General features: G+C 37.4%; 1 pseudogene across 1 annotated transcript; it reads left to right on the plus strand.

Annotated features, from left to right (window-relative positions):
• The first annotated feature begins 5,264 nt into the window (after positions 1 to 5,264).
• Positions 5,265 to 7,605, plus strand: LOC311582505 (glyceraldehyde-3-phosphate dehydrogenase-like; annotated as a pseudogene). Its single transcript has 2 exons — positions 5,265 to 5,327; positions 6,605 to 7,605. The product of its transcript is annotated as a glyceraldehyde-3-phosphate dehydrogenase-like (transcript).
• Positions 7,606 to 11,363: the final 3,758 nt, after the last annotated feature.

The following is an 11,363-nucleotide window of genomic DNA, read 5'->3' on the forward strand; positions in this document are numbered from 1 at the left end:
AATTAGTAAGCTCCATTTCTTTTCTCTAGCGCTAAAGGAAAGTGTACTGATTGTTTAAAATATTACCTGATTACTAATATTTATCTTAGTAATGGCAGAGGGATCTGCTTCTTGTTGCATTCATTTTAGAGGATGTAATAGAAGAACTATGCATACACACATGTGCACACATATGTATATGGCTCACCTTGGTCCACAAACATACATGCATGGACTCGTGTGTGTGTGTGTGTGTGTGTGTGTGTGTGTGTGTGTGTGTGTACATTCACGATATCAGAAACCACACTAATGGTACAAATATAGCATTTAAAAACTGACTAAAATACATATTTAATATCGAGACATAGGACATAGACAGCTAAGAACCTCAGCATGTGTTGGAAGGCAGTTATGTTTAATAAAAGCCTGACATTTCTCAAATAGAAAAATGAGGATAACCTGTGGACTTTTAGACAAGAGGGAAAGTTCTTGATATGCAGCGGGAAGCTCCAACCACTCCCACAGGTGAATCACCAAATAAAATTCTCAGTGCTGCAGAATGGTAGTTTCCAGTATGTACCATTCTATTCTTCAGGAAGAAAATAAGGAAGTCTGTATATGTCAACTCTCTAAGTTTGCTTTCATACTATGACATTATACTTCAAAACAATAATTGTTTTTCTATCAAATGGCAGCTGAGATTAGCTTATACTTGGCTAATATGGCTGTTTCTTATCCATGTGACAATTCTCCTCCTGCAGGGATCTGAAGCATAGTGAGAGCATGCTTCGATGGAACACAGACTATGAGAGCACAAGGCTACAGAGGGCTTCCCACAGCCTAATCTGAACAAGCCCATTTTCACTTCTGCTGCATGACACTGGTGAAAGCAAGATACATACTCTAATACAAAGTGAAAGGTAAGTAAACAATATCTCAGGTCAGGAGCTTTAGGAAACAGAGGAAAGGATGGAGATGTGCCAGCAAGCATGAACTTTCTGGAAACCAGAATAAATCAACATGCTTCCTCTCCTCTCTAGAGGGTTCAACCTGAAAGAGCCGGCATGAGTTCCAGTCAAATTACATCGTGTTTTACTGCTGTTCTGACAAACAATAGCATACTGGACAGCTTGAAACTGCCTGCCATTTTGTTATATATAGTTTGATAACGACCACCATAAGACCGGAATGCTAAATCCCAGGCTCAGGGAGTGCTGTGATTCTTCCAAAGTTCGAGGTGAAGGTGAAGCTGGAGATGGGGTATCTTTTCCATGAACTGTTTGCATTGTTTTTCTGATGGAGACTATGATTTATTTAATTAGACTAGAGAACAATACTGAGCAATATTACATCCTAAACCTCCAAGTGAGTCTAGCTTTTTTACTCTTCTCCGGGCTCTGATTCATTTCTCAGCACGCTTCCTGGTCCTCTCCTCATGCCTCAATCTTGATATCCTACTTCCTTTCTCTCTTTTCCCCTCCCTGGACACCGACATGTCACTTTATCCTCTGTATTGCTCAGCATTGGCTGGTCAGTGTTTTATTGGCAGAATGGAGAACAAATGGTGGGAATGTTTACACAAACTTGAAACAGGAAATACTTAGAATAAATATTGCAATGCCTGACATGTCCATCCACATTGAACCCGATAGTGGTATAGAGATATCAGCATTTGAATAGCAAGGGTAAAGTGTGTACAGTGTGCAATAAGATTATCCCGACAATAGTTAATTTAAGAGGAAGAAAGTTTCATTTGGGCTCCTGGCTTCAAAAGTGCACAGTTGCTTTGCTCCACTGTTTCAGAGCCTATGATGTAGCAGAACAGCATGGCAGCAAGCAAAGGGTGATAGAATAAACCTGCTCACTTCATAGCAGCCAGAAAGGAACAAGAAGAAAAATGGCTAAAGACCCAGTATCTCCTAAAGGCAATAATACTAATGACGTAGGCCTTACAGACTGATGACCAACCCTGCATCCTCTTACAGGTACCCTTATCTCAATCTCTCTCATAGCCCCATCTCAGGCTGATATCCCTATTATTATTATTATTATTATTATTATTATTATTATTATTATTATTATTATTAATTATCTTTATTATTATGATTATTATTAGCCTTATGAGAACATTTAAGATCCAAACCATCGCAATGAGAGATACACATATAAGTAACTCTAACTAAGTGCCCTGAAAGTAGTGGTGGTAGTAGTTATTATCCCTGAAGGTGGAAAGATCAAAATGGATCCCTAAAACTGATATTGTCAGAATCATGCTGACAGCAATTTCTAATTCTCAACAAGAAGCTTGCACCCACGCCTCCATGCATTACTTTCAAAATATAAGACACAATCTCAACAAATGTGTGAAATAGCATGCCATGCCCACACAAGCATCCTCAGGATATAATTCATTGTAAGAATAAGATGTATAAAGAATGTATTTGGGGTTCCTTTCATTTGTGTGTAACCTTGGACAAATCATTATTTTTGTGTCTTATTTATGCTGATTTTTACAGTGGAAATACAAATGCAGCCACTTCAATAATCCCCTTATTACTCCCTTACCTCAGGTTCTACAGGGTGCTTTTTTGTTTTGGGGTTTAGAATCTATTAAACACGCAAAGCTCATTCTCTGTAACAGTAAGCGCCATATTAGACTAGAGTTTGTCTTATAGTATCTCTTCATGTTACACCTGAGTGGCAAACAGACAAATGCTATGCTCTGGACTAGAAGATAGATTCATTTCCTAAACAGGGTCAGAAAGATATTATCTTATAGAGAAAGATTGGACAGTGGCATACACTAGCCAGCCCCTTTGGGTATTGTAGGATCCTAAGCTCAAGTATTATCCACATAACATCTTTGCAAATATGAGATTCAACCAAATGTACACCTGCTGTGATCACATGAGACCTGAGGACTTTCATCCCTCGTATCATACCATCTTCTCCATCACAAAGTCTTTCCCTGTGACCTGGGCAATCTTCTGGGGAGACTGAGGGAGGCTAACCTGTGAGAATGAGACTGAGGCAGACACTTCTGACCATTCACAATTTAAGAGTATCTTTTTTACATCATACATCTTTGATTAAGGAGATCCTTGCACTGGCAGTACTCTGAAGTTTAAAATTCACCAGAACAGTAAACAACTGACATTACTTGGATTCAAATGCTAATTTTATTCTTGTTATTAATCAAAATATAGACAGCTGGAAATGGAAATGGTTTATACAATAGAAGTTCATTTTTTTTTTTTTGCACAATTCTGTCACACAGTGAATGTGCCTTGTCTATGTGAGACTTGGCAATCATTCTCAATACTCCACGATGCTCATGGGACTCGTTGTAGCCCATTGTATGCTTCCACATTTTTTTCAGGATATGAAAACACAGAGAGTCATTACTGATACCTTGACATAAAATCAGACATGGAGTGGTCACATCACCTTCTGTGATTCTCTGCCGGTCAATACATTTAACAGTGTAAGTGTTCTTAAACTTAAAGAAGATGAGGAAATCTGGTATTTAGGGATAACAAAAATGGTTTTACACACCAGTCAGCCATTCTTTTCCAGAGCTTGTCAGCGTTAACTCTTTTTTTTTTTTTTTTGAAGCATGGGTCTTTAGGCACATAATTGTTGCCCAATTTCTTGTACAGAATCTGTTATTCAAATCATTACCTCTAATTATAATGATCATTATTATAATTTTGAATGTGTCACAGTAATGTTTATAACAAAAAATGAATAATATTTTTCTTAAGGGACTGTTTTCAAATATCACTCAAATGTATCCTATGTCATCAAAATCTAAAAAGAAAAGACTTGCATCAAATATGTGATAGCATACAAATTGCAGCCTTGTTTGACAACCTGACCCTATCATAGGGCCAAGGTAAATCACCCAAGTTACTGAAATGGTGAACATGGTGTTTTTATCAATAAACCACTGGGATTTTGAGGACTTAAGGCAAAACTCAACATATTGGGCTGAGAAGATCCTAATTTCTTGATTTACAAAATACTGGTGAAAAGTGAAAGTGTTGTCTCCCTGTGCAAGGAACATAATTATTTGTCCAGAGAATCACACAACTCTAAGACAGCTCATTCATTGACATTAAAGCATTATTTGAAATATTTCTTGTGGATAAAGTATCTCAGAAAAAGATAAGCAGATTTACACATTGATAATAGGGTGTCTTGACCTAGGATCCTTGTGAAGTACACACTCAACCTTTATCCTGAGAACCTCAACAGCTGTCATCCCGCAACCTAGATTTCATGATCATAATGCAAACTCATTTGTTCCAAAATTAAAATATTATATGGTTCTCTTAGTTTAAAGTGAGAGCTGTGGTTGAGGGAAAAGTATACATTGTATCGAGCAGATAAAGTCCTGTAGTTTATAGCTCGTGCTTGGTTCTTCTGCCCCTGCCTTTCCCCCTCGCTGTCAAGCTTTCTGCATCCCAACCATACTACATTTAGGTTTTTTTAAAAAAACCTCCTGTCTCAAAGTGCTGTCTCCAGGCTCCTCTGCCCTCCTGAAAGGTCATCTCTCCTTCTTCCCTTTCATTTCCCATCATCTTTTAAGCCAGTGCTTAAAGATCTTTCATCTAGGAAAAGCAGCACGATGCAAATCCATTTTAAAACAGATTTTAAATCACTGTACAAAATACATAAAATAACTCTTACAGGGACTGTGACTGTTGACCTTCATTTTATCTTTCTCAGATAGTATTGCATTTCTAGAAAGAGTAGCATGTATTACTACTCTTCAAAATAGAGAATCATGAAATTCCAAAATTGGGAATATTCTCCCATCCAAAACATAGTAATGAGCCTCTGATTACATTTTAAAAAGTTATTCTCATTAGAAAAAACAGTCAAACATCAAAGTCATTTTCTGTAAAACATATTCCCTTCAACAACTTATATAATTTCAAACACACATAAATTAAGGTGACTATGTTAGTGATACACTCTCCAACACTATGGGAAGTCAGAGTGTAGTGGGACAATTTCCTAAAAGTTTCTAGAGAAAATGCCAGCTGGTTTAAAAACAACAGCCTCAACTTATTTTCATAGAAGGAAATGAAATAATAGTGGTTACTGCAAACACTGAGAGATTAACCTTCACTAAGGGAGGGTGTTAGGAAAATGAACCATTATCTGGAGTAGAATAGGAGTCATAAGAAAAACAGGAAGAATTTTTAATGTGAAACATTTTAATCAATAATTACAGAGTTCCCAAGTTTTATTTATTTGCAACTTTGAATGGAGTCTGAATGGACTTCATTGGTTTTACAGTCCCATTTGAAATATTGAAAGAACTTAACCATAAGGAAAAGGTAACAGTGCACCTCGGATCACACCAACAATCAGGATCTGAATTAAAGAGTAGAGTCAATAGACTTCTGAACACTAAATCCAAGGCATAAGACATGAGTCACTGTGGATCTTAACATGAACCAAAGACTCAAGGGATATAGTGGAAACAGTGCTAAACTAGGAACTCTAATTCTGGGACTACTGTGTGTTTGAAACTGAAGAAAAGGATTTTATATGACATTCATATTTGACATATATTTGTAGATGGGAAAATCTATTTTTATCTAGGTTATTATCTATGTTCTTCCTTTTACATATTAAAGAAGAAAAGCTTTTCAGAGCTCATATTGTGTTCACAGTTGCTGCTTGGATCAGACACCTGCCTCATATATACTGACTCTTCTGGTGGACATGAAATTGAGCAGGGTTGAGAACCTCTCTGGTTCAAGCGATTAAACAAAGCTTGCATATTTCTAGAAAAGAATTTTGATAACCAAAGATAAAACACTGGATAACCATTAGACTACACGAATGCAAAGTTCTAGGAACACTAGATTTGTCAAGAAAGAAGGATGAACTAATGTGAGCCCAGTCCTAGGCTGATATGAACTCTAAATGGCATAAAAATATTCAGCCTGTAAAGAGAGGAATCAGGAGGCTTCTTCTTTCCCTTAACTTTATCATGACCAATTCATAGTTTTGCATTGTAAAGAAGAAATGGCTATGATTTCCGGCAGAGGGACAGAATGTCTACATATTTGTTATTGTAACCATGATTCTTGAAGACTTGGCATTTACTGGATAAGTTCATTTACTCTCATTTAATTTTTCTTGGAAAGTCTGTATAATAGCAGAGAAAACTACAGCACAACCCCCCCCAAAAAACTGAATTTACCTATTCTAATGAAACATTCTCACCAACAAAACTGGAGGAATAGGAATAGAAAGAAAGGCCAAATAAAGTAACTGTTAGGTCATACCTAAAATACCCATAATTGTGGGAGTGCTACTCATCTACTAAAATTAAGAAAAATAATGTAGAAAAATGACAAAATACAGCAGCAAAAATTTGTGGATAATACTAATATAAGAATGGTAATGTGGGGCTGGAGAGATGGCTCAGCGGTTAAGAGCACCAACTGCTCTTCCAGAGGTCCTGAGTTCAATTCCCAGCAACCACATGGTGGCTCACAGTCATTTGTAATGTGATCTGATATGCACGGTATACATAATAAATAAACAAACAAACAAACAAAAAAAGAATGGTAATGTGGATCTCTGCTCTTCCCTGTTCCAGGGGCAGCCACATCTTCTCACGCAGTGCCAGCCTCTTCCCTTAGACACAGTGATAAAGGTCAGAGTGAATGCATTTGGTCGTACTGGACTCCTGGTTATCAAGGTTAGGTTCTTATCTCCCAAAGTAGGTATTGTTGTCATCAATGACTCTTCATTGACTTCAACTACATGGTCCACATGCTCCAATATGACTCTACTCATGACAAGGTCAATGGCACAATTGTGACTGAGAATGGGAAGGCTGACACCACCTTCCAGGAGTGAGATCCTGCTAACATCAAATGGGCTGATGCTGGTGCCAAGTATGTTGTGGAGTCTACTGGTGTCTTCACCACCATGGAGAAGGCTTGGGCCCACTTGACGGGTGGGGCCAAAAGGGTTATCGTCTCTGCCCCTTCTGCTGATGCCCCCATGTTTGTGATGGGTGTGAACCAGGAGAAGTATGATAACTCACTCAAAATTGTCAGCAATGCTTCCTGCACCACCAACTGCTGAGCCCCCCTGGCTGAGGCCATCCATGACCACAGTCCATGCCATCACTGCTACCCAGAAGACTGTGGATGGCCCCTCTGGAAAGCTGTGGCGTGATATCAATGGGGCTGCCCAGAACATCATTCCTGCATCTATTGGTGCTGCAAAGGCTGTGGACAAGATCATCCCAGAGCTGAATGGGAAGCTCACTGGCATGGGCTCCCGTGTTCCTACCCCCAGCATGTCTGTCATGGATTTGACATGCCAACTGGAGGAACTTGCCAAGTGTGAGGACATCAAGAAGGTGGCGAAGCAGACATCTGAAGGCCCACGAAAGCACATCCTGGGCTACACTGAGGACCAAGTTGTCTCTTTTTACTTTACCAGTGACTCCCACTCTTCCACCTTTGATGCTGGTCTGGTGTTGTTCTCAATGACAACTTTGTAAAGCGTATTTCCTGGTATAACAAAGAATATGGATACAGCACCAGGGTTGTAGGCCTCATGGCTAACATGGTCTTCAAGGAATGAGAAGCCCTGGACCACCTAACCTAGCTGCTGAGGAATTCCTGTTGCAACTCAGCCTTCAACACTGAGCACCTCTCCTCAGTTTCCATCCAAGACACCCCAGAATAAAGAAAGAGGACCAGGAGCCCTAATCTCTTGAATACCATCAATAAAGTTCACTGAACCAGCCCCCAAACACACAAAGGAATACTAATGTTTACTCTCCTTCAGTTTTGAGGATAGTAAGCATCTATACTCTTTGTTCAATGTTGGTGTTCCTGGAATGTTTAGAATAATCATATAAATAAATAAATACATACATAAATACATAGAAACTCTCAATATGTAAAAAAGCAGAATAAGAGGAAAACTAATCAAATAAAATAATTTAAAGTGCTCCCCAATAAATAAATCAGGGAAAGCAAAAGAGAAAGCATAGGATAAATCAGGGACTTGATATAATATGAAGGTTTGTACAACCTCAACACACTTAGCTGGTAGCTTCAGCCCTATGAACTTAAAACTATTTGCTGCAAATGCCTTTTATAATAATAAAAGTAGAAATATTACCACACATGCAAAGAAATGTCATTATGTTAAGTAGATTTATAAATAAATTTTAAACACCTAAAGAGGTGTGTCTAGGGTATAGCATTCCTGTAATCCTTGAGGAGTTAGCAGCAGGAGAATAGACAGGTGGAAAGCAGTGTGGGCTTTACAGCTAGGCCCTGTCCAAGGTGAAAAAGTAACTCTAGTGGTATTATTTAAAGATGTGATATTGTGATAATCTTTGGTCACTAAACTAATATGTGTGGCAAAATAATAAGATTGGGACATTTGTAGAAATGTATTGACGAAGCAAGTAGAAACTCTGTCCATATCTAACATCTTAGACAAAAATTTATATTAAACTAGGGGTAATTACATCTTTTGCACATGGGGCTGTCTCTGACCCTGTTGCCTGCCTCTAAATCCCTTTCCCATAGCTGAGCTTCCTTGTCTGGCCTCAGTAGGAGAGGATGCACTAAGGCCTGCTGTGGCTTGAAGTCCCAGGTTGGGTTGATTGGGGACCTTCCTTTCTCTGAGAAGAAGCATAATGAGGAATGAGGGGAAGGGCATGAGGATGTGATGGGGAGGAGAAGAGGGAGGGGGCTGGGGTCAGGTTGTAAAGTGATAAATAAAGAAAGAAATAAAATATTGACAAAATCAAAGGCACCACTGATGAATCCAAATGCGTGATAGAATTTATTAATATATAACTTTTCCTAAGTGTTGTAACTGAACAAGCACAAGAGACTATTAAGGACATGAGGCTCTAAAATATTTGGCCAACACAAATTATATGCTTAACACAATGGGCTTACGTACAATACCACAGCCAGCAATCCATCTCAAGATCCTGTGTAACATTTATATTTAAAAAGCATGTAATTGCCACAGAGCAAGTGTCAGCACAAATCTAAGTATTGGCTTCATATGGATTACATTATCTGGCTAAAATGTAATAAAAAGAGTCATTAATAATAAAAATCAAAACCACAAAAAATAAAAAGAAATCTGGCATACCTAATAGGTTGTGTGTTAATGTAGTCACCATAGCAGAAAATGACAAAACCTTTGGAATAGGCTGATAATGAGTATTATATATCAAAATATGACACACAGCTAAACATCCCTTAGAGGACTAAGGATGTGTTAGAATAGAAGAAAAAAAACTCAAATACTAAGCATTTTACTTAACAGATGGAGAAAAATAAAACCATTTGAATATTAAACCTATATAAATTATATTGAACTTCCAAAATAATGGTTGGAAGAATACATTCTAAAGGGTGAAAAAAAATACTTATTTTAGCTACTTCTTCTCCTATTAGGAATTAAAAACTATTAGGTGAGGGAGTTGTCATTTTCTTCAGTGTTAACAGCTACTGTTAGTACCCTCATTTCATCAAATAACCTTCTATACATGATTAGGTGATAAACTCTAATTAAACTCTGTGAGCAATACAGAAAAAGACATAAAAAACAGGAATTACAATGAGTGAAGGGTATCTAGAAGAAAATGCTGAGAGAATAAAGGTCAGTGTACAATATATAAAACTGGCAAATAATAAAAATTGTGTAAATAAAAGAAAAATAAGTGGCACAGAAATAAATTTAAAAACAAGAAGAAATGAAAGGGAAAAGACATTAGCATTGAAATATAGATATAAACACAACAAAGACACTGAAAGAGTTCTTTTTTAATTCTAATCTTTTTTAACATTTTTTCTTTTTTACATATACATTTATATTATTAAACATGTGCACTATGAACTACCTACAGCAAGAAGAACCACGCAACAATCAGGAATTATATAAATGTTACATCCATAATGCTTTGGCTATTTGTATTTGGAAGCCTTGAAGAGAATATCTTTCCTAATTTGATGCATCTAAAATTCTGAATGTGAATCAGCATCTATCATATTTCATCACTAAACTAACTGTTCTTCAACCCTATCAGAGATTTTTATAGGGATGATAGCATCAAAAGTAGATTATTGAATCTATTCCTCAATTTAATGCATTAATTGTTACTCTCAAAGATATTTTTAGTTCACTGCTATGAAACTTTTTATATTGATGAGAAATAAGTTTAATTTTGATACATTGGTATAGATTTCAAATTTATGATTATTCTTCACACAGTATATACGTTTCTACTCTACTATGAAGTATTGTACCCATACAGCTCAAGTATGATACAAGGCTTACTTCTAACACTTTGAAAGTGCTATTTCAGGACTCTTAGGAAAATTAAGTAATACAAGTTAATTGTTAGTTGAACAAATCATGGTTATGTCAATTACTAGTCTATTTCTTTAACAAGAGTTCTTAAAATATCAGACACCTAAAAAAGATGGTCTGCTAAAAGCTACCTCTTTTTGAGTGGGTAGAGAGTTAGAATAGGAAAAAAATATATTATATTTCAAATTTATAAATCCACAAAAAGCCAGTTAGAAATCTTATGTGCTTGCCTGCAAGCCTTGTGACCTGAATTTGATCCCTGGATTTATGGTAGAAAGAGGGGACCAAGTCCCCTAATTTGTCATTTGACCTCCACAGGCATGCCATAAGCAGATGTGCACTCACACAAGCTAATAATTAATAATGGCGGGTTTTCTTTGCAAATCTATGAAGAAAAAGTTGATAACTCAACTAAAGAGCATAAGAATGGTGATGCAAAGAAATGGGCCAAACATCCTCAGCCAAGCAATGAAAGGACAGAGAAACTGCTAGCCAAGGAAAAAGCAGACAATCTGGGCAGAAATCCCACTCATGGCACGGGATAGCGCACTCACAGGGCAGTGTATGGATGTGATGTTAAGAGAACACCTATTATTAAAACTGGAGCTACTTAGGGCTTATGTTCAGGGGAGTAGGATGCCTCAGTGCTGCCTGCCACGACAACTAGGAGATGGTAGTAGTCTGGAGAGCCTCAAATTTTGTCTGTAACACAACTAAATGAGATTAGACTCAGAGAAGCAGTTGTGGAAACAGGAGGGATGAAAGATAACAAGGTGCAGGTAGCAAGAGGCCCAGCTCCATTAGAGCAGTACATACATAGGGACAGATAGGACTTCCTACATGGCCATGAACATATGTCATCAAGTTAGTATAATCCTTTAGTATGATAACTCTGAATCTCGGGTCAGTATGTGGATTACTCTAACTATACCTCTCTGACCTAGGATTTTACTTGATACCACAGTTAGTACTCAGGAAGTCTTGAAAGCACA

Source organism: Acomys minous (assembly GCF_964271855.1).
Source record: "Acomys minous genome assembly, chromosome: 14".
NCBI lineage: Eukaryota > Metazoa > Chordata > Mammalia > Rodentia > Muridae > Acomys > Acomys minous.